General features: G+C 36.5%; 1 long non-coding RNA gene across 2 annotated transcripts in view; it reads left to right on the plus strand.

The window, feature by feature from the left end:
* Nucleotides 1-27017, plus strand: part of LOC133233352 (uncharacterized) — a 188787-nt gene that overhangs the window by 154042 nt on the left and 7728 nt on the right. The window contains exon 5 of one of the 2 annotated variants that reach the window (XR_009731687.1): nt 24617-24879. The exons of the other annotated variant lie outside the window; for it this stretch is intronic. This is a non-coding gene — a long non-coding RNA (uncharacterized LOC133233352). Of the gene's footprint in view, nt 1-24616; nt 24880-27017 lie in introns of those variants that run through there. 2 annotated transcript variants of the gene reach the window in all.

Genomic DNA, 27017 nt, shown 5'->3' on the forward strand with positions numbered 1-27017 from the left:
AAGTTCAAATGTTCTGCGTGTGGAATGTTATTACTGAAATTATTGACTAGTCTGTGTTCTATTTTCAGGGCCTCTTAACATCTTGACACTGTTTTAATGATGATACCCTTTAAGAGGAATAACAACTTTATGCTCACTTTCCCAGTTTTCAAGGACTTTGTATTCTTCAGTGGATACTACCACTTTTTGCAATAACTGATCACTGAGCTATGACATTTATTCGTAGATACAATCCTCAACATTAATAAGTTCACTTAAAAACTTCAGATGAAATTATTTAAGTGTATTCTACCTAGGGCAGGGTTTCTCAACTTCAGCGTTATTGACTTTGGAGCCTTAATAATTCCTGTATTGTGAGGAGCTATCTTGTGCACCTTAGGATATTTATCAGCTGAGAGTGACTCACTTGTAGTCAGTAGCATGCCCTACTTTGAACAATCAGTAATGCCCCTGGACATTGGAAAATGTGCTCTGGGGAGCAAAATCGTCCCCAGTTAAGAACCACTGATTTAGGGCTATCCTTGCAGAACCATTGGAAACTCCAACTTGGCAATTTAAGACAGCAGCTTTGATCTAGCCTATTGGTTTCAGGAGGCATGGCATACCTATGGACATTAAAGCCTGATATTAAGTTTCTATTGCTTGATGGCTTGAGCAGTAAAAACTCATGGAGTTAGATTTAGTCAGCTTTGCATTTCCTTACTTTTGTGCCATGCTTAGAATTAAGAAAATCCACAACAAGCAATCTAATCCTTCTAAGTGTGAACCTTGAATGACCAGAGAGGTAAGACATTTCTATCCAGAGACTTTGAAACCAAGTCTAACAAAAAGTTGGGTTGTCATATGTTTAACATATTTAGAAAATAAAACTGGGATGGACCTAATGCCACAAAAATAATTAAAGCTAAACTTACTGATGTCTCATAATTGTTCTAGATGCTTTAGGGAAGGTTTAATTTCAGTGTTACAAAGCTTTAAATATTGTGCAGAAATAGAACTATGAAGCTTTTTAATTTTGAGATTCAGATAATATATGGTACTTCATTTATATATCCCAAAAGCAATTTATGGGCTAATATGCTCACTTCTGATTAGATATACTTCAGAATATGTTTAATTCAATTGCTTATATATCAGTGACATCTTTTTTCTCCTGTAAGCGGAATTTCTCTTTATTCCAGAATTCACTACCACCAGGCAACCTACACACTGCTCTTTCTTCATGCAATGGGAATATTTTCGGCTTGAAAAATATTTTTATGTTCTGTTTGTTCCATTAGAAATTTGTACGTCTCTGAGCATATAGTTAAGAGGAAAAAGATATGCTTGCATAGTTTTCTTCCCATAATGGATATACAGTTTACTCTAATTCTGTCCCTCTTAAATGTTTATGGGCAATTTCTTTCTAATGCAAGGAATTTCAGTATATCCAAATATTCAACGCAATATGCACATCTATATTTATATGTCAAACATAAACCAAGCTATCAAAAGATAATTAGGTGAGACATGCATGTTTTGTCATAATTAATATTCTGTCAATAGGCTAGATAAGAAAACTCCAAGGGTTAATGTTTTGCTGGGCTGCCAGATACTGTTGCCAGTGAATTTTTCTAGCTCACTCCATTAATCCAGTCAGCACAATGGATCAGGCTAGAGATGTGTCTCCATAAATCACTCTGAAGTGCTGGGGGTAGGAGTATCTAATTAATCAGCACTGTCATTATGTTTGACTTGTAGCTGCCTTGCTGTGTTTGGGATGGAGATTCAGTGTGTTTAACCCACATGCTCTTAAACAGATCTCCAGTGGTGTGTAAATTTTAACCCATTTTCAGAAAAAGTCAAGCAGCATGATTCAACCATATTTTTTAACAGCAATATATCTTTTCAACATATGACCCCTTGTTACGTTCAGTTAATTTTTCATTTACTACAGTAGATCTCCATTTGTAGTGTTAAAAACAAGACATATTCGAATACTATTTTGTATATTAATACTATGGTCAGGACAAAAATATATCTTAAAATACTCTCTTAACCAATAAGATAGCACACTTAAAATGGAAAGAATTTTTGTATTTTAATGTCACCATCAGTGAAAATGTCTTCTATATCTTTGATTTTTGCTCTTGAATTTCAGTATTTTTGGACCATATATTTTCATAGAGTACTTTTCCTATTTAAGTGATTTTTATTCACTGCTGCTGCTGCTAAGTCGCTTCAGTTGTGTCTGACTCTGTGCGACCCCATAGACAGCAGCCCATGATGCTCCCCTGCCCCTGGGATTCTCCAGGCAAGAACACTGGAGTGGGTTGCCATTTCCTTCTCCAATGCATGAAAGTGAAAAGTGAAAGTGAAGTCGCTCAGTTGTGTCCGAGTCTTAGCGACCCCATGGAACGCAGCCTACCAGGCTCCTCCATCCATGGGATTTTCCAGGCAAGAGTACTGGAGTGGGGTGCCATTGCCTTCTCCGTTTTATTCACTAGTGAAGTGATTACTTTATGGTTTAAAAATTATTTAACTAGATATTAACCATTTTTCAAATGTGTTAACTACTTCAAAGACTTGCTCTTGGGTATATAGTTCATACAAGGCTGACTTGGTCTAGATCATGTTTCATATCCCTTAGGTTACCAAGAAAATAAATATGGGATAAAATAAATATCTGGGATAGATTGTAAAATAGATTTTTGGACATAGCTTGAGGAATCCACCATTATTTTATAATAACACTCCTTATATTTGATGAGAACTGATTACCAGGTAGGGCTACAAAATGACAACTTTTGCCCACAAAACCCAAAATCTAAGTAGCACTGTTAATCCTATAAAGTGTAAATTAGTTTTGGATTTCTTCAGTGAATCTCTGTCTACACACACACGTGCACGCGTGCGCATGCACTTACCTACACACATATGGCAGATGGTTTTCCAATAAATACATTCATCTTGACAAAAATGTGGGAGCATTGATCTTTGGAGGAGGAACACTTATTTCAATAATGGTGCAATCAGTTGTCAAATATCTCTGGAACTCATCTTTTGATTATTCTAAGTAATGGTGAAATTTGATTCTCCAAGAATGAATTTTTGTCAGTAAGAGCCAAATGTCCTTCAGCAATAATTTTGGTGATTAAGAATATGAACTAATTAGGTAATGTTAAATGGAATAAAAATTGACAAGAACTTCAGAACAATAAATAAATTTTTCTTGTAAAATTTTACTCACAAAGAAGTTTAGCACATGTGCCAGAAAAGTAAGGTTTAGGTCTGTTAACAAAAGTGCATTAATCTGACTAAATAAAAAAATAACTCAGATGTGTTGTAGTTTGATACTGGAAAATTATTGCACAGATAGATAAGGAAATGGAGATATATATATATGTCATATATTCACATTTGCATAGCATATATCTGTACAAAACATGCAGACATAGGTTATATGCTTTACATCATATAATACATAGTTCAAAAATATTTGTGTATAATATTGAACTTAATAGTAACTACTTTCATTTAAAGCATATTTAGCAAAGTTCATAGTATAAATATGGTATTTCTTTATTACTACTTTTCATATGTTTTTCCACTCTGTTCCTTATAGTTAAAGTTGGTGCTGCTACTCCTCATCATTAAATGATTAATTTACTTTTTCTTTTTCAGTGGTCAGAAAAGACCTACTAATAATCCTCCATCCTACTGTGATTAGAAGTGCTGGTTTGCAAGTTAAATGGGATGCCAACTTTATTTGTTATTAACTGACAGAGGAAGTCTAGCTGATTAATTGGGGGATCAAGCTTCTCATTTTTGTCCTATACTAACTGTTCTAAATCTCTGGTCTTGCAGAAAGACTTTAGAAATGAAGAAGTAACTAAAAAGATACTCACCTAATAGTGTCACAGTGACCAGAATAACAAAATCCATAAAATACTTTGCTCAAATCATGGAAAGAAATCCTCTATCCCGAGATGTTCCTGTTTCTGCAGATGTAAATCTTTTAGGGACTTTCTACTAAATGATTTGTAATTCTCAGCCCAATTCTTCAAAATGAGAAAGTATACTTTGAACTTTTAAGAATTATCAAAAATTTCATGGAAAACAACCCCAAGTATATGCACTTTATTATGGCTACTAAGCTTTTGGGTAAAAAGAACCTTTGGAGATAAAAATTCTTGCAGAGCATCCACACAGAAACAAATGATATTTAAATTTTATTTTATTTAAATTTATTTATTTTAATTAGAGGCTAATTACTTTATAATATTGTATTGGTTTTTCGATACATCAACATGAATCTGCCACGGGTGTACACGTGTTCCCAATCCTGAACCCCCCTCCCACCTCCCTCCCCATACCATCCATATTATGTTAGTGATGACTTTTAAAATACTATTATGTAAGAGGAAGCTGAATAACTCATGTGTTGTGAACTTGGAGAGGCTTCTGATATAGTTCATCGGATCTTGGTCTTTTATATTTCACTTTGTTTGCAGATATGTGTTATTTTGAACCTAAAAATATGCGGGGTCCTCTGCTAGTACCTGAGTAAATATGTAAATAAGACTCACCTGGGTTGCATTTTAAATATTTTTAATATATACATATGAAATATGTATATATTAATAATGTGGATTATTTATGAGAGATATGTGGGTATTTCTCAAAGAAAAAGATAAAAATTGATTAAATTTTGACTTCAATTTTCCTAATTTTACTGAGATTTCACATCCTCAGCATCAAAGGAAATACATTTTATATAAAATGTCTGCTTGATATGGTCATTTTGATGTGCTATGGTCTAATAAGCTGGAAAATATTTGGTTCTATCAGGTAAATTTTTTCTGCAGTTAAAATAATTTAATCTTTTTATTATTTTTCATTTTATTTATTTTTTGATTGGTGGAAAATTGCTTTACAATTTTTTATTTCTGCCATACAACACAAATTAGTCATAATCATATATATATATGTATATATGTATGTATATCCCTTCCCTCCTAAGCTTCCCTCTCCTCCCCCATCCCACCCCTCTGGTCATCACAGATGGCCAGACTGGGCTCCCTGTGATGTTTAGCCACTTTCCACTAACAATCTGTTTTACACCTAATAGTGTTTACATGTCAATGCTACTTTCTCAATTCGTCCCACCCTCACCTTCCCCTGCTGTGTCCACTAGGTTTGTCAGTACATTTTTCTAGATTCCCTATGTAATAGCTTAACTTTTGTGTGGAGTTTCTTATTTTATCAGTAAGTAGTTTGGAGACACTACCTGTGTGATGCACACTGTGGGGAAAAAGGAAACAGAGATTGTTGTTAGAGCTATGAGATGGCTGGTAGGTAAAACATATATAATCATGAACATGATAATAATACAACATAATGTAGCAGAAGGGCTAAATGATTATGAAAAAGCAGGACATCAGGGCTGAGCAAATTAGAAAGGCTGAGGCAGGTTTCTAGGTGGTTAGAAGTCAGAAGGTCATTTCAAGTATTAAAAATAATGATACTGTTAACAGAAATAATGAAGTAGGAATATTCAGAGCACTACAAGTAGAACAGTCCAGCTTGAATTATGAGTGGGAGATAATGATGGAAAGTGAGATTGAAGTGAAATTATCAAGAGCCCTAATTCTACAAAGCAGTTCAGAATTACCTTATTAGCCGTGGTCAGCCATCGAATACTTCTGATGAGACTAATAATAAAATGAACATTTTTTTTTTTAAAGAGTGATCTAGTGTTTGTGCATAAAGATAGAAGTGTGGGAGGTGTGAACTCAAGGAGATCATTTTGGAGGCTGCTGACAGAGGAGTTTAGAGGGGAAGTGATAAGGACCTGGAATAGAGTAGTGACAGTTGAAACTGGCAAGCATGGAAGGGCTTGAGAGCACTAATGGAGGATGTATATGCAGTGCTTCTGCCCAAGGACTATTACCAAGTCCTATAGCAGATGCAAAGGAGGGAAGGTCCAAACTTAACTATAAGCTGTTAGGTGGTTAAAAATCTGACAGTGACAATACTGAATAAAATATAGTCATAAGAAGAAATTTTAAAAATACAGGTTTTATTTTAGGCATGGTTATTTAAAAATGATGTTGGGGAAAACAAGAATTTTTCTTTACCATAGTCATATTGATACATATACATGATGAATGAAGTGAATTTGGGATAATTACTTCATTATTTTGACCAATATGGAAATATAATATGGATTTCCATTTTTAAATTTTCAGAATTAAATGACTTAATTTGCTGTCAATAGCAGAAACCATATTTCTCAGTTATTTATCTACTACGATTTTCTGTATAGAATCGGTCTGTGTAAATGTATAATTTTTGCACTGAAAATAAAAGTTTAATAGTCATAAGCATATTTTTCATTTTTAAATATGTATTATGATTGAAAGTACATATAGTATAATAGTAAATATCATAAAACACTACTTCTGATATATTACATTGTTTTTAACTTTACAGACCATTTATTGGCTCAAGGACTTAAAAATTATAGATACATGTTTATAAGAAAGGATTAGTATATAAGATGTATTATTAGAATATCAAATTTAGATTTATGAGTCTAGAAAAATTCCTTTCTCCACGCAGAATAAGGCAATCCTGCATTAACCAGTTGTATTACTTTTTGTAGGAAGATGGCTGCAGTGGACCCTGATTGCACAAGTAGGAGTATTCTAAAGACTTTTAAAAACACACACATACACACTCACACATGCACACACACTGACACATATGTCTCATTAGGATCAAACATTGCTGATTATCTGTCAGAAATATACTGAACTGACTTATTCAAAAGCTTTTGAAATCATTTTCAAATGATTTATTTCATAACTATATGAACTGTAGGACAGAGGTCCCTTCTATTTTATAGGTACTGTATGCTCTAGGCAAACAATTCTCTGAAGTCACAGGCTGTTACCATTTGTGGCAGGGAAAGCACTTGGGTGGTCCTCGGGGGAAACCTTAGGCAAACAGTATTGCTGTAATCTAATCTGTACAGCAAATCACCATAGAACCAGGAAAAGAGAGAGATGGTGGAAGTCTCCACATAAACCAAAATGTGGGAAAGAAATCAACTGCATTACTAGTAATATTCCACTTAAAAATAGAGGAACTGCTGTATGACTCTGTTTCACTGTATCACTTTATTAAAGATTCCCTGTTTTCTTCCATAGTTTGAGAGGATAAATGTATTGTGTTGTGCTGTGCTTTGTCGCTCAATTGTGTCCTACTCTTTGTGACCCCATGGACTGGGTAGCCCTCCAGGCTCCTCTGTCCATGGGGATTCTCCAGGCAAGAATGCTGGAGTGGGTAGCCATTCCCTTCTTTAGAGGATCTTCCCAACTCAGGGATCAAACCCTGGTCTCCTGTACTGAAGGCAGATTCTTTACCAGCTGAGCTACCAGGGAAGCCCCATAAATGCATTTCACAAGTGTGTAAAAAGATAGTCCAACTCAAGTGGGATTCCCTAGGGACAATGAAACAGGGAGTTATCAGAATCCCTTCTGAAGAGTAAGTTATCTGGGAATTTTCCTTTTTTGTTCTCCAATTTCAACAGCTCATCTAAAGCAAATTTCTTCAGGCTTGGATCTGCTTAACGGTTCAGAGAAGATAGGAGGCAATGTCTCTGCACTGTGAGCCCCCAAATAACATTTAGAATTAATTGCATTCATGTTAGGCCACCTGTTCAATGTTTATTTGAAGTTCTAAAAATTTCCTAGTCATTCCAGTAATTTTATATATTCATTCATCCACTCATTTATTCATTCACTCATGTTCATTCAACCAATCTTGAAAATCTTCTTATAATGACTCAGATTTTTTTTAATTAGGTGCTGTGGATAAAATAAGTATTCATAAAAAGGGGTACATGAACTCTTCTTTCATGTAGTTTACAATCATATAAAAGAAGACAGTAATTATTAAAATAATTTCAATAAGAATGCGCAATTGTTACCTGAAATTATAGAAATTCAGATATAGAAAATGTAAATATATCATGACCTGTTTCACAAACACAGTAGTCCTAATTGCTAATGTATTATATATACACCCCATGAGAAGTGAGTGTTAACATATATTAATACACAGTATCTAATTTGTTTGCTGAGACAGTTATATTGATAATTATATTGTTTTGTAATATAACAATTATAGAGACAGTATAATTTCCCTCAAGTTTTGTTTTTGGATATATGTTTATGGATGAACTTTAATATAAATTTGACCCTTTTAGGCAGAAATATTCAGCATGAATTTATGGGAAAAGAAATAATTTTTTTCTCATTGAGAGGACATTACTATTAGTTAATATTGTTATTATTTTTTAAAAAACCACTTGAGAGTAGTTTCTTCCCAATAATAACTTGTTAATATGAATATTTTTTCCTTAATTTTTATAAATTGCAAGAACAGGGCAGAATATTTAAATATCAAGGAAATCAGCAAGATGAGAGAGGCAATTCCATCTATTTTCTCAAGCATCACATGATACAGGCATATAAATATGCTTAGTGAAATATCTGCCTTAGGTTTAATAAGAAATGTACAAAGCCATCAAAAATAAAAGAGATACTATTTCTTTTACACATCAGGTTTTCTCATGTGCTGTTGAGTTCGTTCCCACCAACCTGAAGATCTTTCATGAAAATGGCAGCAGAAGCAGTCTCTATTCCCTGACATCTGGACACACACATTAGTGGCAGGCGCACCAACCATAAGGGCATAAAACTAGGCTAGAGATCTGGATGCATCATCTGGTACCTGTTATAAGTCAACATAGATTCTGTGCTAAGTGGTTCCACAGATTGCACCAAGCAAGGAGCAAGCCCCAGGAGAAAAAGCCAAAAGCAATAATGTTCTGAAGGGCCGCAGAATTGTGGCAGTGGCCTCAGTCAGTGACACTGATGATACTGATGACAATTAGGAGAGAGGGTTTAGAATGTGAATGGGGAGCAATTCAGCTGCTACAATACCCATCAGCAGACTGTTGCCTGAGGCAGAAGGACCCTGCTGTCCTTTATTTTTCTGTTGTTACTGGAACATTGAGAAGAGGTGGGGGTGGGAAATGGGAATTTATAAAATTTCTAATAACAATTTCACCCAAAAATTATTGTTGAGGAGTTTCAAATGAACCCTTTTTAAGAAAGAGTTGGTTGCTGCTTCTACCTTTAAATAAATATGAGCTATCCCACTCATACACAGGGATAGTTCTCAATTTTAAAAAAATATTGAAAGAGAAAAAGTTTATATCTGCTCAAAGGCAGTCATCGGATTAACACTATTAAATGTTCAACTATTTCCTCCTTGCCCTAACTTGCCTTGGTAATAATTTCCAGCAATGTGATAGTACCTAGCCATTGTTTAGACCACTGTTACAATTTTAGCTGTCACTGGAACCGCACTGAGCAAACTTTCCTTTTAGGTTTGACAGACAGCTTGTTGTAATTTAAGATAAATTAGTGAGCGTTTCACAGGTCACTAATATTTTTAAATTAAATGTTTATTTTGTTTATACTAAGGAAGCTGGTATCTTTTATTTTCATGGAGAATTATTTTTATATGTAAGGAATTTTATGATTAGATATGTCATATAAACAGAGATACATACTGAGATGTATCAAAAACCTGAAAATTTTTAAACTCTAGAATATATAAAATCCAGAAAATATTGAAGGCAAGATTTTACTCATGTTATATCTAAAATGGAAAATATAGAATACAGGTAGCGGGTTGCCTTTATATCCTAGAAAAAAGAAACATGTTTTATCTGTAGGTCCTAGAAAGAAAAAATACTATTCAAGTCTAGTAGTGATTTTTCATCATATGCCACAGATTTCTTCTAATTGTGTTCTGCAGAAGTGCTTATAATTTCTGATCTTAATTGAGTAATTCTGCTTCGGGTCTCAGAAAAAAAGCAAGAATTCTAAAATACATGGAATGTATTCCATGTTTTCCATAATGATCAGTTCTAAATGTTTTAAAGTTCAAGTTAAAATCGTTTTCCTCAGATCTCAACAGATATCTGATTTTTAAAAGCAAAAATTATTTGACAAATTCTCATTAATATATCACATAGAGGTGTTTTATTAGACTAGTAAAATGAAGCTTAAGCAATTTATTTTAAAATGTTATCCTAGCTTTCATGACTGATGGCAGGATCTAAATTAGAGAATTACAGGCTTTCTGATTTGGCAGAGAATACATTTTATTTCACACTATTAACTTTATTTTGTTTTAGTTCTTTATTCTCTGAGCTGATAACCTCATATACAAAGAGCTTTAAATGCAGTAGAAATAAGATAACCAGACCAGATTAAAAATTCAGTTGGATTTGTAATGAATTTTATTATTGTTACTCTGTACTTATAGCTAATTTGTTTACAAGGGAAATACCAAAAACAGCTTATCACTAAGAATTCTAAAAATCATACCAACTTGCACCTGAGAAGAATTTTCAGCGTGGAAACAAAATCAGGCCAACCTCAATCATGGCTTATTAAATTACAGCTGGTCCAAAACTGTTTGATATTCAAGCAGCTAATTAGCAATGGAGATGGCTAATTCAAGCGCTGGGCTTTGATCTCTGGGTTCACCCAATATTTATTAGTTTTATTTAAAAAAAGAATGGAGAGGGAAAGCATCCTGAAAGCTGGAGGAGACAGTCTGAACAGTAGTTTACTTATAATTTACAGACTTGTGGTACTTAATATATAATGCAATAATCTTCCCAGTGCCATTTGTCATTTGGACGCGGCCACAGATTATAGCTTAGGGCACTGCATCTGTGCACAGATCTGGCAGGAAATGGTCTAAAATCTTGAACAGCTGAGCATGATGTTTCGGTATAGTTGGAAAATTCAACCTCTGCTCCAGAGGTCACTGCATGCTTCTGTCCTGACAGCCCAAATTGTTAAGCATGTGACTAATATGCATACAGAACACAGGCTGCCTGTCGTCTGCTACAAGCTTGATGGCTGGTTAGCGGCTAGTCTTAATTTTATGTGACAATCCTATGTAGGAAGTGCTGTGTGGGTGACTAAATGGAGCATATTGATGTCCCACTGGGTGTAGCCCCTGTTGTTTTGACAAATTCTCCTTAGCATTTATCAATCAGGCCTTCAATGGGGAGTGTGCTGAATATCTAATTCAGACATGCTAGTCAGGGCTAATAGAGCAAGATAGCATGTTATTCAATTTGTACTTGTTAGTGATGTCCCACTGTCACTGGGCAATTTACCTTCACACTTCACAAATGAAAAGAGAAATTTGCTGGGCTTCAAACACTTACATGAGTTACAAGCAAAATTTTAATTAGCATGTCATTACAGCAATAATTTATTGCTTCTTTGTAGTTTTCCTCGCATACAGCTTGTGCTTTTCCTATTTTCGAAGGGATGTCCTCAAGGCTTAGGAAACAGGTAATAATAAGGACAGCTAATAAGCTTTACCCAAAGATGCATATTGATGTTTTCTCTTTATGACATTTTCAGTAATTGTTATACATGGAGGTTAAATGGATCTTTATGATTTATGTGTGTGATTCAATGTTTTTTTTAACACTTTTGTTGTAATACTGTGTTTCTTTATGTGAATAGGTTCTACCATGCTTTGGTTCATTCCTAAATATCTCACATGTGGGCAAGCTAAAGAAAGCACACTTACTGTGATGAAAAGCACTTGATGTAAGTGAGGGGAACTTCTGGAATTCTTCCAGTGGGAGCACTTGTGAATACACAGGGGTTTTTCTAGGTTGGGAACAAAGCAGCATTCATTGTTTTCTACCAACTCTTTATGGAGAGTTGTCTAGATGCCCAATCTTTAATCAGCTGTCAGATAAAACATGTTTAAAAAGGAGGAGAAAGAGGAGGAGCTGCCACACTTCTTCATGTTTGGCCTCAATCTGGTATCCTCAGAATACAGAAATGGAAGAGTGACCTAGATTATCCAAGGCAGACAGAAACAAAGGAGATAGTCTGAATATACAGAAATGGTGCTTTTGGGTGGATTAAAATAAAAGTGGAATCAAGACTTTGATCACAGCGTTGGAATATTTTAAGGGGTTATCTTGGTCAAAACCTCCTTGCTTGAAAGGTCTAGTCAGATCACCCTGAAAGACAGCTAGTAGCTCATCAGAGAAAGTAGGTAAGTCAAGGAAAATAAACACAGCAGAGTGGTATTCTACGTATAGGATCTGACCTAAAAGAGCATGGTTTGAAGAGTAAATTTCCCCATCTCTTTCCAAATCTATAGAAATATGACTTTCTGACCATTAAATTCTGTGTTAACTAGTTTTACAGAATATGGCTGTAGGACCGTCTTCCACAAGGGCTTCCCTTGTGGCTCAGCTGGTGAAGAATCTGCCTGCAATGCGGGAGACCTGGGTTTGATCCCCTGGAGAAGGGAAAGGCTACTCACTCCAGTATTCTGGCCTGGAGAATTCCATGGACAGTATAGTCCATGGGGTCACAAAGAGTCGGACATGACTGAATGACTTTCACTTCCACCAAAGCTTACTGTCAAAGGAATGGGATCTTGGGTTGCAATTCTACTTCAAATGGCAGGGTTGTGTCTTACTTATCTTGATAGGCCATTGACTAGCATGAGCAGAGCTTCCAGCAAGAGCTTAACATACAGCTATTTAAAGAATGAACAAAAGAGCTATCAGACAAATGAGCCAAAGGAAAGAATACAAGAATAAATTTGTATTCCAACTTTTTCTTTTATCCAGGGGACTAGTTAAAAGTATATTTGAAAAATACAGGAAATCAGAACACCTTATGTAAATCTAACACCTTGGGAGGTTGAAAATGTATCTAGGACAAAGAAGTTTGCTAGCATTGTGAGCAGTGTCTGTTTATTCATCTTTAATTAATCTTTCCTAGTTGTATATATTTCAGACATAATCAACTTTTTTTAAAAAAGTCTTTTGAGGGGGCAAGTATGCACAAAATATGTATAAAAACTTTGTCATAATAATTAGACTAATCAATCACGTGATCACTCTAATATTTTTAAAGTATGCATCGTGTATATGCATGTGTGGGGATGGGGTGGTTCAAGAATATTGTTAGCATTGCCTTCTGAGTTCAGGATGTTGTATGAGTGTGTGTGTGTCTTCCACTGGAAAAATCTTGCCCTGATTAAAGAGGCTACTTTTGAATAATAAGAGCAAGGGTCTTTCTTAATACAATTCTTCACAGAGAGAATTTTGAAGGGTTAGAATGAAATCATGACACCTAATGTGGATAATTAAATATCACTAGTTCAGCAGCTCTAGTATGTATTCCAATTTTACTGAGGGAGACTAAATTAACAAATACTTCATATACTAAGCAAATTTCATGCAAGGTGATATGCTAAGAATAATACACAGTTTAAAACCAATTGGTCACAGCACATTTCTAGTATTTTTTAGATTAATAAGTAGGTAGATAGATTCATACATACATAAAACATTCAAAAGCATATGTGCTCATACTGGAGTGTTATTAAGGACTATTTCATCTTCTCTCGACATAGTTTTCTACTCCAAATATCTTTGAAAGGACAAAATTAACATTTTTTAAAACTTTGTTTTGGAGTTATTTTTCACTTCACTTTCCCTACTCAGTCTTAAGACAAAAAAAAAAAAATGTGGTAGTGTGTTTGTAGAATTTGGGATGAGCAGTAGGGACTCCAGTGGTTCTAGGTTTTAATTGGAATTCAATATATATTTTTAGAATGTTACGATGATCATGATACTATTGGGTGCTATGGTGATCAGAGACAAAAATGAACATAGGGTCAGACCTATAAATATTTATCCTATAATGCCAAATAAAAGTGTCATGATGGCTCAGCAGGTAAAGAATCTGCCTGCAATGCCGGAGACACAGGAGGTGTGCGTTCGATCCCTGGGTCAGCAAGATCCCATGGAGGAGGAAATGGCAATGCATTCTCACCAGAAAAATCCATGGACAGAGGAGCAGAGTCAGACACAACTGAACAACTCACACACACAGGCACATACAGTAAGAAACTAAGCATGCATTAAGAGTCAGAGGAGAGGAGTTCCACACCTATTTGAGAATATCAGACACAAATTCATGGAGAGAATGGTTTTTGAAATGGGCCTTGACGAAAAGGTAGAATTTCAAGAGATAGCCATGTGGGTATCAGAGAATGCATCAAGCAAAAGATCAACAATAAAAGCACACACACAAAAACCAACCAGGAAACAAAAATACGGTGTTTTTGTATTTGCGTTTGTGTCTTTTGTATTGCACCAAAAGATAATACGGTACAAAGTTGTAGCATCGTAGTCTAGTTTGAGTGTAGAGTATATGAAGAGAGTAAACACAATTTGTATAAGGTAGTAAAGATTCTGGGGCCAGATTATGAAGGACCTAGTTCCTGCTTCTCAAGAATGCTTCTAATTTAATATGTAGTAGAGAAACTTCAAAGAATTTTGAACAGAAGAGTGAAGTGACTGGTTGGAACCCAATAGCAAACTGTAGGATGGATTGAGAAAGGAATTGCTACAGACTTCAGAGCAGTTAGGACTCTTGAAATATTCAGTTGAGAATTTTGTAAAGAACCCAGTGTCAGGAAAGAGATAAGATAAAACTATATTTGCATAATGAATTCATGAATTTCAGCTACTTAATTGTACTTCAATTCAAATTCAACAATTGGTACAAATACAATGTTGCATTAGAAATAAGCATGCAGCATATTTGAAAGAAATGATCAGTGTTTCTTGGTTGGCATTTCTTTTTGCATTCTCTTTAAATAAACACCTAAGCAATTAAAAGTCTGGAAAGTACTCTTAATTAAAGCATATATTCAGATTTCTGAATATATATACTTAGAGATAAAGATAGAAAGAGGAGGAGGAGGAGAGAGAGAGGCAGAGAGAGAGAAAACACTGTACTGGGATCAAATTTGATGAAAATATTGAAGTCTTTTTTGCCAGAGCATCTAGTTCAATTCCCTTTTCGGGAAACTGACTTCATCAGCATATTCTCTCCGTTGTTGTTATTCTCTTTTTTGTTATTCAGGAATTTTAAAAAATTTTTTTAATTTCATTACCATTTATTCTGTGACTTTGTTGTTGTTTTTTTTTAATTTAATTTAATTTTATTTTTAAACTTTACACTATTGTATTGGTTTTGCCAAATATCGAAATGAATCCGCCACAGGTATACATGTGTTCCCCATCCCGAACCCTCCTCCCTCCTCCCTCCCCATACCATCCCTCTGGGTCATCCCAGTGCACCAGCCCCAAGCATCCAGTATCGTGCATCGAACCTGGACTGGCGACTCATTCCATATATGATATTATACGTATTTCAATGCCATTCTCCCAAATCATCCCACCCTCTCCCTCTCCCACAGAGTCCAAAAGACTGTTCTATATATCAGTGTCTCTTTTGCTCTCTCACATACAGGGTTATTGTTACCGTCTTTCTAAATTCCATATATATGCGTTAGTATACTGTATTGGTGTTTTTCTTTCTGGCTTACTTCACTCTGTATAATAGGCTCCAGTTTCATCCACCTCATTAGAACTGATTCAAATGTATTCTTTTTAATGGCTGAGTAATACTCCATTGTGTATATGTACCACCGCTTTCTTATCCATTCATCTGCTGATGGACATCTAGGTTGCTTCCATGTCCTGGCTATTATAAACAGTGCTGCGATGAACATTGGGGTACACGTGTCTCTTTCAATTCTGGTTTCCTCAGTGTGTATGCCCAGCAGTGGGATTGCTGGATCACAGGGCAGTTCTATTTCCAGTTTCTTACGGAATCTCCACACTGTTCTCCATAGTGGCTGTACTAGTTTGCATTCCCACCAACAGTGTAAGAGGGTTCCCTTTTCTCCACACCCTCTCCAGCATTTATTGCTTGTAGACTTTTGGATCACAGCCATTCTGACTGGCGTGAAATGGTACCTCATAGTGGTTTTGATTTGCATTTCTCTGATAGTGAGTGATGTTGAGCATCTTTTCATGTGTTTGTTAGCCATCTGTATGTCTTCTTTGGAGAAATGTCTATTTAGTTCTTTGGCCCATTTTTTGATTGGGTCATTTATTTTTCTGGAATTGAGCTGTAGGAGTTGCTTGTATATTTTTGAGATTAGTTGTTTGTCAGTTGTTTCATTTGCTATTATTTCCTCCATTCTGAAGAAATTTTTTAATTGTACTTATTTTTTGTTTATTTGAATCTGCTGTAGTCCAGGGGGAATTTCTCTCAAATAGGAAGAAGTTATCTGTGTCTCTAAAATTTGTATGAAAATTGAGACAACATCCTCCAAGTTCTTGGCTGCTGATCCATCACCTTTAAGTTCTTTTGAATAATAACCAGATAGCATGTAAATACAAAGCAAAATGCTAACCTTTTTTATTCTGCAGATATTAAAATGAAACTCCACTAGTCATTTTTGCAATTAAACAGTATTTTTATCTTCTACTCTTGAAATGCAAACTGACTCTCCAGTTTTCAGTGCTTAAATATATTTTTGTCCATGCTAGCCTAGATGTAGTATATGTAAATATTCTTTTGTTTAAAAAACTGAACCAAGATCTGAATCAATCTCATGAAGAATTATTTTGTTTCTGTTTTAAATATTTAATATTTCATTCTTTTTTAAGGAACTAAATGTAAATATTGTAATTAGTGCATTCTAATGGAAATTCAGGCATACAACAATGGAACTGTTTTCTGAAAGTCTTAAAATATTAAAAACTGAAATGAGTCCAATCCTATACAAGCTCTTGCTTCAAACTAATTATGTTTTTAATTTGCCCTTTTGATTTATAGTAGACAGATCCTGCTTAACCCAAATTTCAATCAAACTGACAAGTCTTCCTTCCTCATAAATTGCTAGGTGGGAAGTTGTAGCCATGGTTCTAAACCTGCTATTGTTTTTGTTGTTGTGTTGTGCTCAGTTGCTGTGTTGTTTCCACCTGTTTGTGACCTTCCAGGCTCACATCTCATGGACTGTACCCACCAGGCTCCTCTATCCATGAGATTCTCCAGGCAAGAATACTGGAGTTGAATACACACTCCAAGAATACATTTCCTTCTCCAGTGGAACTTTCTGACCCAGAGATCGAACCCACGTCTCCTGCATTGTCAGGTGGATTCTTTATCACTGAGCCACCTTGGGAAGACCCTTGCTGATTTTAAAATGACCCATTTATTTTTATGTATCAGTCAGATTGAGATATTCTAAGCTATTTGACGGAGAAGGCAATGGCACCCCACTCCAGTACTCTTGCTTGGAAAATCCCATGGACAGAGGAGCCTGGTAGGCTGCAATCCATGGGGTCGCTAAGAGTCGGACACGACTGAGCAACTTCACTTTCCCTTTCCACTTTCATGCATTGGAGAAGGAAATGGAAATCCACTCCAGTGTTCTTGCCTGGAGAATCCCAGGGATGGGGGAGGCTGGTGGGCTGCCATCTATGGGGTCACACAGAGTCAGACACGACTCAAGTGACTTAGCATAGCAAGCTATCTGAAGCACCTTCTTTCACATTCTTTAAAAATACCATTTCTCCTTTTCCTAATTAGTTAAGGATTTTTTACTCTCTCTTCACTTATAGAGAAACTGAGGTAGGTATTCACTAACATACTACAAACATTTTTTAATAGGAAGATTAGCAAAAATAAATAAGAAAAACATGACAGCCATATTTCCAAGCAAAAAAAACATAACAATACCAAATTTATTTCATATAGAATCATTGCAATGTGGTAAATAATTTCAATGTGAAATAAATGTTTATTTTATTTTTGAACATCTAGTTTGATCATGTTGCATTAACATTCTTTACTCATATTTATGTATACACAATACTTTGAACTTACATAATTTTTGATAAGTAAGAAGAAAATAGGTATGAAAAATCACAATAAGAAAACTGAATGGAGATGTAGATCAATTACCTACATCTTTCTAACCTTCCTATCTAATCCATTGGGTCCTGTGGAGTTTAGCTTTTAAATATCTCTTGGTATGTCCAAATTGCTCTGTGGCCATCTCTACCACCCAAACCCAAGATGCTAAACTCTTGTGAGTTACCACAGAAGATATTCTTTCAAACTTCAAATCTGTTTTCTACAATGTAGCCAGAGTAATCTTTATAAAGTGCATATCTGGTTATGTCACAGTTCAACTTAGAACTGTTTAATTTCCTATTGCTCTTCGGATACTGATACACTCCTTAATATGATTCCATCTTATTGTTCTGACCCATCCCTATCCCTGCCCTCTGGGTCCAGTGGTTCTTTTTTAGTCTTTAGCATTCATTATGCTTACCCCAGGAGCTTCACTTAAGACATTTTTATTCATTTGGAATGCCTTTTCTTTTCCCATGGTTTAACCAATTCTTACTTTTCTACAATTCTTTATTCTTTCTGAGCTCTCAGAATGGTCAAGTTCTTTCAACACACTCAGTGCACCTCATGTGTAATTTGATGTTTACTTATGAAGTTATTTGATAAATTAGTCTCTGCTCTTTTTTGATCGTTATAATTTCTACAAGGACAGAATTCTTGTCTGTTTATTTTTGTGTACCTGGTATGTTGTAAGCAGTCAGTAAATATTTCCTGAATAAATAAATGAGAATAAACATAAATCCAGCACTGACCCATTTACAGAACTAACTATAAAAAAAGTATGAAGTCCTTTAGAGCTCTCCTCTCTGTGCCTCTCCGGTCTTAGTCATTCCTACCCTCATCCTGTGTACTCTATCCCCTAGGAGATATCTGCATTTTCAAATGATCTGCCCTTTCCTATGTCTAGGCTTTCATACTTGCTGTTCATGTTTTCTTGAACATTTCCTTGTACTCAGGCTCCACTCTTATTTTTAATTTAATCTTTGCTGAGATTCCCTGCCCCCAGTGAGTGGATTTGGTGTCACATTATATTCTCCCAGTCTGCCTCTATATAAGACCACATACACCACAGAACGTACCTGTCTGTCTAGAGTACAGTATGAGGGGTGAAAGGCAAGGGCTTTTAAGCAATTCATAGTCTCTATCAACTCCTCCTCCAAATCATGCTTAATAATTTAAATAAAAGCTAGATTCTGCCTATGACATAATTTCAAGACTGGTTCACTAAAGCCTGTTCTTTCTCAGACTTCCTCCCACAGGTCCACCTTCACCAATGGAGAAATGGTGAAGGGGCTTTTATAGTTCTCCAAGATGTTTTATCACACAGATAAAAATACAATTTAGTTATGAAGTGTATCTAGGTCTGCAGCTGAGTATATACGATTGCTGACAAAGTATGAGCTATATATTACCTATATACATATAATTTTGAAAAAAAGGCATGTTTAAGTCAAGATGCAAGTATACTTATGAAAACAATGAAAAATAAAGCAAGATGGTTTTTTAAAAATTTAGATGGCTCAAATGTGTATCCAATACTAAAATCTGTAGCTAGAAAAAAATGACTATTAGAAAACTATAGAAAAGAAAATGCTCTGGTTGTTGTTCTCATTTAACCACTAGGTTGTGTTGGATTCTTTCGTGACCCCATGGACTGCAGCATGCCAGGCTCCTCTGTCCTCCACTGTCTCCTGAGTTTGCGCAGATTCATGTCCATCGAGTCAGTGATGATTTCTAACCATTTCTTCCTCTGCTGCCACCTTCTCCTTTGCCTTCAGGTTTTCCCAGCTTCAGGGTCTTTTGCAATAGGTCAGCTCTTCACATCAGGTGACCAAAGTATTGGAGTGTCAATTTCAGCATCAGTCCTTCTGATGGATAGTCTCCTTCCATTGAATATTTGAGGTTGATTTTTTTTTTTAGTATTGACTGGTTTGATCTCCTTGCAGTCCAAGAGACTCTCAAGAGTCTTCTCCAGCACCACAATTTGAGAGCATCAATTCTTCAGTGATCAACCTTCTTTATGGTTCAACTCTCACATCCATACATGACTACTGGAAAAACTATCACTTTGACTATACGGACCAAAGTGATGTCTCTGCTTTTGAATATTCTGTCTAGGTTTCTCATAGTTTTTCTTCCAAGGAGTAAGCATCTTTTAATTTCATGGCTGTAGTTACCATCTGCATTGATTTTAGAGCCCAAGAAAATAAAATCTGTCACCGCTTCCACTTTTCCCCCTTCTATTTGCCATGAAGTGATGGGATCAGATGCAATGATCTTCATTTTTTAAATGTTGAGTTTCAAGCTAGCTTTTTCACTCACCTCTTTCACTTTTATCAAGAGGCTCTTTAGTTCCTTTTCGATTTCTGCCATTAGAGTGGTATCATCTGCATAACTGAAGTTGTTGATATTTCTGTCCTGGCAGTCTTGATTCCAGCTTGTGGTTTATCCAGTCCAGCATTTCACATAGTATACTCTGCATAGAAGTTAAATAAGCAGGATGACAACATAGCCTTGTCATACTCTTTTCCCAATTTGGAACCAGTTAGTTGTCCTATGTCCAGTTCTAACTGTTGCTTCTTGACCTGCATACAGTTTTCTCAGGAGAGAGGTAAAGTCGTCTGGTACTCCCATCGCTTTAAGAATTTTCCACAGTTGGTTGTGATACACACAGTCAAAGGCTTTAGCATAGTCAATCAAGCAGAAGTCAATGTTTTTCTGGAACTACTTTGCTTTCTCCATGATTCAGCTGATGTTGGCAATTTGATCTCTGGCTCCTCTGCCTCTTCAAAACTGAGCTTGAACATCTGGAAATTCTCAGTTCACATATTGCTGACCTAGCTTGAAGGATTTTGAGCATAGCCTTACTAGAACATGAAGTGAGTGCAACTGTATGTTAGTTTGAACATTCTTTTACATTGCCCTTCTTTGTGATTGGAATGAAAACTGACCTTTTCCAGTCCTGTAACCACTGCTGAGCTTTCTAAATTTGCTGACATATTGAGTGCAGCACTTTAACAGCATCTTCTCTTAAGATTTTAAATAGCTCTGCTGAAATTACCTCACCTCCACTAGCTTTGTTCATAGCAATGCTTCCTAAGGCCCATTTGACTTCACACTCCAGGATATCCAGCTCTAGTGAGTGACCACACCATCTTGGTTACCTGGGTCATTAAGGACTTTTTAGTGAGTAGTTCTTTTGTTTATTATGGCCACCTCTTCTTAATCTCTTCTGCTTCTGTTAGGTCCATGCCATTTCTGTTTTTTATTGTGCCCATCCTGCATGAAATTTTCCCTTGATATCCACTTTTCTTGAAGAGATACCTAGTCTTCCCCATTCTATTATTTTCCTCTTTATTTTCATTGTTCATTTAAGAAGGCCTTCAATCTCGCCTTGCTATTCTCTATAACTCTGCATTCAGTTGGGTATACCTTTCCCTTTCTTCCTTGCCTTTCATTTCTTGTCTTTCTTCAGCTATCTGTAATCCCTCCTCAGACAACCACTTTGCCTTCTTGCATTTCTTTTTCTTGGGGATGGTTTTGGTAACTGCCTCCTGTATGTTACAAACCTCCATCCATTATTATTCAGACACTCTGTCTACCAGATCTAATCCCTTGAATCTATCCATTACCTCCACCTGTGTAATCATAAGGGATCTGATTTAAGTCCTACCTGAATGGCCTTCAATTTAACCCTGGATTTTGCAATAAGGAGCTCATGATCTGAGGCACAGTCAGCTCCGGGGTCTTGTTTTTACAGACTGTACTGAGCTTCTCCATCTTCAGCTGAAAGAACAGGATCAATCTGATTCCAATATTGAACATCTGGTGATGTCCAGGTTTAAAGTTGTCTCAGGTTGTTGGAAAAGGGTGTTTGCTATGAGAAGTGTCTTCTCTTTACAAAGCTCTCTTACCATTTGCCCTGGTCTATTTTATATTCCAAGGCCAAACTTGACTGTTATTACAGGTATCTCTTGACTTCCTACTTTTGCATTCTTATTCCCTATGATAAAAAGGATATCTTCTTTTAGCATTAGTTCTAGAATATCTCATAGGTCTTCACTGAATGGCTCAGCTTCAGCTTCTTTGGCATCAGTGGTTGGGGCATAGTCTTAGATTACTGTACTATTGAATGGTTTACCTTGGAAATGAACTGAGATCATTCTGTTGTTTTTGAGGTTGCACCCAGGTACTGCATTTTGGACTCTTGTTGATTATGAGGACCTGCTCTACTTCTTCTAAGGGATTCTTGCTCACAATAGTAGGTGTAACAGTCATCTGAATTAAATTCCCCCATTCCTATCCATTTTAGTTCACTGATTCCTAAGATGTCAATATTTAATCTTGCCATCTCCTGCTTAACCTCTTCCAGTTTACCTTGCATCATGGACCTAACATTCCAGCTTCCCATATAATCTTGTTCATTACAGCATCAGACTTTACTTTCACCAGCAGACGCATCCACAACTGAGCACTTTGGCCCAGGTACTTCATTCTTTCTGAAGCTATTACTAATTGCCCTCTGCTCTTCCCCAGTAGCATATTAGATACCTTCCAAACTGGGGAGCTCATCCTCCGGTGTCATATCTTTTTGCATTTTCATACTGTTCATGGGGTTCTTCAGGCAAGAAAACTTGAATGAGCTGTCATTTACTCTTCCAGTAATCCACATTTTGTCCGAACTCTTCACTATGACCCATCTTGGGTGGCCCTACATGGCTTGGCTCATAATTTCACTGAGTTATGCAAGCCCATTTGCCATGACAAGGTTGTGATCCATGAATGCTTATGGTGAGTTAAATTTAACAGGATAGAATATATTCAACTCTATAAAGTGTGAAAAATATATGTAAAATAAAAAGAATAGTGATATTATAAATAATATTTTTCTATTTTTAATTTTCCAAATTGTTTTTCATATGGTTATTGCTGGGAGAAATATCAATAATCTCAGATGTGCAGGTGACACCACCCTTATGGCAGAAAGTGAACAGGAGCTGAGGAGCCTCTTGATGAAAGTGAAAGAGGAGAGTGAAAAAGCTGGCTTAAAGTTCAACATTCAGAAAACTAAGATCATGGCATCTGGTCCCATCACTTCATGGCAAATACATAGGGAAGCAATGGAAACAGTGACAGACTTTATTTTTTAGGGCTCTAAAATCGCTACAGATGGTGACTGCAGCCATGAAATTAAAAGACACTTGCTGCTTGAAAGAAAAGCTATGACCAACCTAGATAGCATATTTAAAAGCAGAGACATTACTTTGCCAACAAAGGTCTGTCTAGTCAAAGCTATGGTTTTTCCTGTGGCCATGTATGGATGTGAGAGTTGGACTATATAGAAAGCTGAGCACTGAAGAATTGATGCATTTGAACCGTGGTGTTGGAGAAGACTCTTGAGAGTCCCTTGGACTGCAAGGAGATCTAATCGGTCAATCCTAAAGGAAATCAGTCCTGAATATTCTTTGGAAGGACTGATGCTGAAGCTGAAACTCCAATACTTTGGCCACCTGATATGAAGAACTGACTCATTTGAAAGGACCCTGATGCTGGGAAAGATTGAAGGCAGGAGGAGAAGGGGATGACAGAGGATGAGATGGTTGGATGGTATCACCAACTCAATGGACACGAGTTTGGATAAACTCCGGAAGTTGGTGATGGACAAGGAGGCCTGTCATGCTTCAGTTCATGGGATCGCAAAGAGTCGGACATGACATAGCAACTGAACTGACTGACTGACTGATATTATTTATCATTTAAATTGAATGTAAATTATTTTAAAGGATAAATAAGCAAACAAAAGGTAAATAGTTTAACGCAAAATGTCTGCATTATTGAAATGTGTTCGTAACACTACACAGAAAGAGTGGGGTTCTCAAAACAATGGTCATTCTATAGTAATTTTTAGACAAGTTTTATATTAAATGAGTGTGATACAAAATATAGAATGGCATAAAAATAGAATCTGTCAGATCCTGAATCAGTAATAATAGTAAAAATGAATGTGCCTCTAACTTTTTATTCATGGTTAAAATGGCATCATTTTAAAGCCCCAAATGAATAGTCTTACACTTTTCTTGTTCCCTTTATTGTTTTTTCTTTAATTGGCAAGAGTTGTTTACTTTTTAGTTCTAGATCAAGTTATATACTCCTGTAAACAGCTAATTTTTATTAAAAGTCTAATTTCTTTTTCCTTCTCATAATGAACTAGCAATCTCAAAGAGAACTTTCAGTATATAAGCGACTGAACTGAGTATCATCATGGGCCATATCATCCATTCTGTTGGTTTATAAGTCCCTGATAATAATACATTTTAATATCTCAGTTCTTCATATGAAGAAACTGAGCCTCAGAGAGCCTTGGTTATTCACACAAGGCCACCCAGGTAAGAATCAATGAGATAGGAATTGGAACACAACTCCCCGGAACTGACTCTAGCTTTCCTTTCCTTGCACCAGCTGTCTCTCTGATAAGTTAAATATTTTGTGGTGGTCACTTTTAGCATCCTGAAATCAATTATGATGCTGTTAGTTCTGATTTTTATTGCTAAAAAAATCCATGATAAAGCTATAAAGAAAGAGGGTCTATAGTATTATTCATGTAGTTGGTCTCCCAGTTACCAAAATGCATATTTTTACATATGGAGCACTGCTCTTGGTGTTCTAGATGATGCAGTGATTAATAATATATGATTATTGTCCTCTAGGGTCTAATAAACACTTTGGAAGAAAAGACCTACAGTATGTGAGAGAAGCAATCATTAAGGTTTTCTGGCAGCAAGCAACACAAACCAACTCAACACAACACTGCCAACTTAAGCTAAAAAATTCTCTTTGGAAGGAAATTGGAGAAACCTAAAAATCTGGAGGGAAAAAACTCCTACAGCCAGGCCTCATAATGGACAAAAATAGAGCAACTTCAAAATTCTAACAACTATGCTATAATAGGTAGCACTTTTTTAGCACTTTTTCTGTGTCTGGTCTTGTTCTAAGTGTTCTACACATATTAACACCTTGAATCCACACTGCAGCACAATAAGGTATTACTGTTGTTATTTTAGTAGGTGAAGCAATTGAGGCACAGAGAGGTTAAGCAACTTGCCCGGTCTCGCCACTGTCTTCAACGTGCCACCAAAATAATGACTGAGTTCTGAAATGTTTTCATTTTGTGACATTTCCCTCAAGATTCAGGTACAGAGGGCCTAATTGGGGTCATGTTCTGAACTACAGACAAGAGATGGATAATTCCTTAAGAAGTGAAGGTTGCTGGAAAAAATTAGGCAAATTTGACAGATGTCCACTGTATTGTAGAGATAATAAAACCAGGCTACGGGGACAGGAGATATTTTTATGTACCTGTTGAGTTACAAGCTTTGAAGTTTAAAGATACCGCCTCCTTCTGCAGGGCACACAGACCAGGGAGAACTGGACCAGTTGTGTGCTCCGCTAGTCGGGTAGATACTTCCCCAACAACAGGAGAGGCTAGAACTGAAATCCTCGAGGATTTCAGTCTGGAAATGCTGATGGATATGTAAAGATATCTGGGAAGTCACTCGTTTGTTAGGGTCCTGGCTGGCCTTCTTAAATGTCATGAAATTTAAGTGTGAAAATGGCCATAAATTGGACACATGAATCCACATCTATCAGTGAGATAGATGCCTTACTCCACTAGTATCCTTGATCTGATCGTACCCCATCTCCACCCTGTCACCGTGGTTCTCACACTCACACCCTTCAATCTGGGCCTCCCTCCTGGAATACGAGAGCAGTCAACTTCAACAGCCATTTCTTTTGTTCATTCAACATATAATAATTAAACCCACTTTACACGAACATGACACACTGATTCTATCTCCACGGAGGGGACAGTATGGTGGAGGATATAGAATTGTAAAATGGCCATTATGAAACAGTGCTCACCTGTCATTGTGGGGGACACAGTGGGTACATGTAAGAGGAGCCTCTAACAGAACCCTGGGGAATTAGAGAAAGCTCACCGAAGGAAGAGAGTTTTGAAAGCAGAGTGTGAAGAACGAAAAGGAAGTGTACCGGGCAGAGGGAATATTTGGGGAGAAGATCTGGCAAAGAATTGTGACCTGTAGTGAGAAGAGGGAGATGAGGACATCTGTTGGCTTAGGAAAGAAAATAAAACAGGTCCAAGAATAATCAGAGTATCACCTGGATACAAGGGCCAGAGAGAATTCAAGGAGGGTGAGACTCATAGAAGCTTAACACAACATTGTAAAGAAACTATAAGGTAAGGTAAGGTGAAGTCGCTCAGTCATGTCTGACCCCACAGACTGTAGCCTACCAGGCTTTTCTGTCCATGAGATTTTCCAAGCAATTGGAGTAAAAATTAATTTAGAAAGCGAAGGTGAGACTCCATCTCGGCAGAGAGAATCTCAGACTTTGGCAGGGGGACGATTTTAGATGAGTCTTGGAGAATGAAGTTTCAGTCAGCAAAAGCAGAGGAAAGGGTACATGTGCCAGAGAAATGCTCGAGTCAGGCCAGGGCAAATACTCTTTCCCTGTTTGCTTTAAGCGGTATTTTCCTGCCTAGACCATGTCTCCCAGTCTCACATTCTTTTCGCTTTCCTCTTATTCATTCTTCAGAATTCATGTGGTTACATTCTCAATGATGTCCAGGCCAGCAAAAGGTAGCTGTGCTGCTGCAGCTGTTCCATTGTTCCATTCATTTCTGTACCCTCCGGGGCTTAGCATAGTTCCAAGAACCTTCAGTGGTTTTGATGAGTCAATTAGTTTTTTAATGAGCAAACCTATGGCAAGAGTCTGGTACAGTGGTTAGGAGTGTAGTTCCAAAGTCAGACTGTTTGGATTCAAATTCCAGTTGTGTTATGTTCTATATGTGTCTTGGGTCAATGACTTCAAACTCAGCTCCTTTATTTGTCAGGTGGGTATAGTAATAAAATCTTCTCTAGAGTCCTTGGAAGAAAAAATTGTGGAGTATTTGGCAGAGTGCCTGCACCTAGCAATTAAGCAACCTGTGTTAGTTGCTGAGAGGGTTGATATTATACTATCATCTCTCTCATGCTGTGCATATGGATGACAAAAATATAGGGAAAATATTCAAACACTGGAAACTGGAAG

This window comes from Bos javanicus, chromosome 20, assembly GCF_032452875.1.
Source record: "Bos javanicus breed banteng chromosome 20, ARS-OSU_banteng_1.0, whole genome shotgun sequence".
Taxonomy (NCBI): Eukaryota; Metazoa; Chordata; class Mammalia; order Artiodactyla; family Bovidae; genus Bos; species Bos javanicus.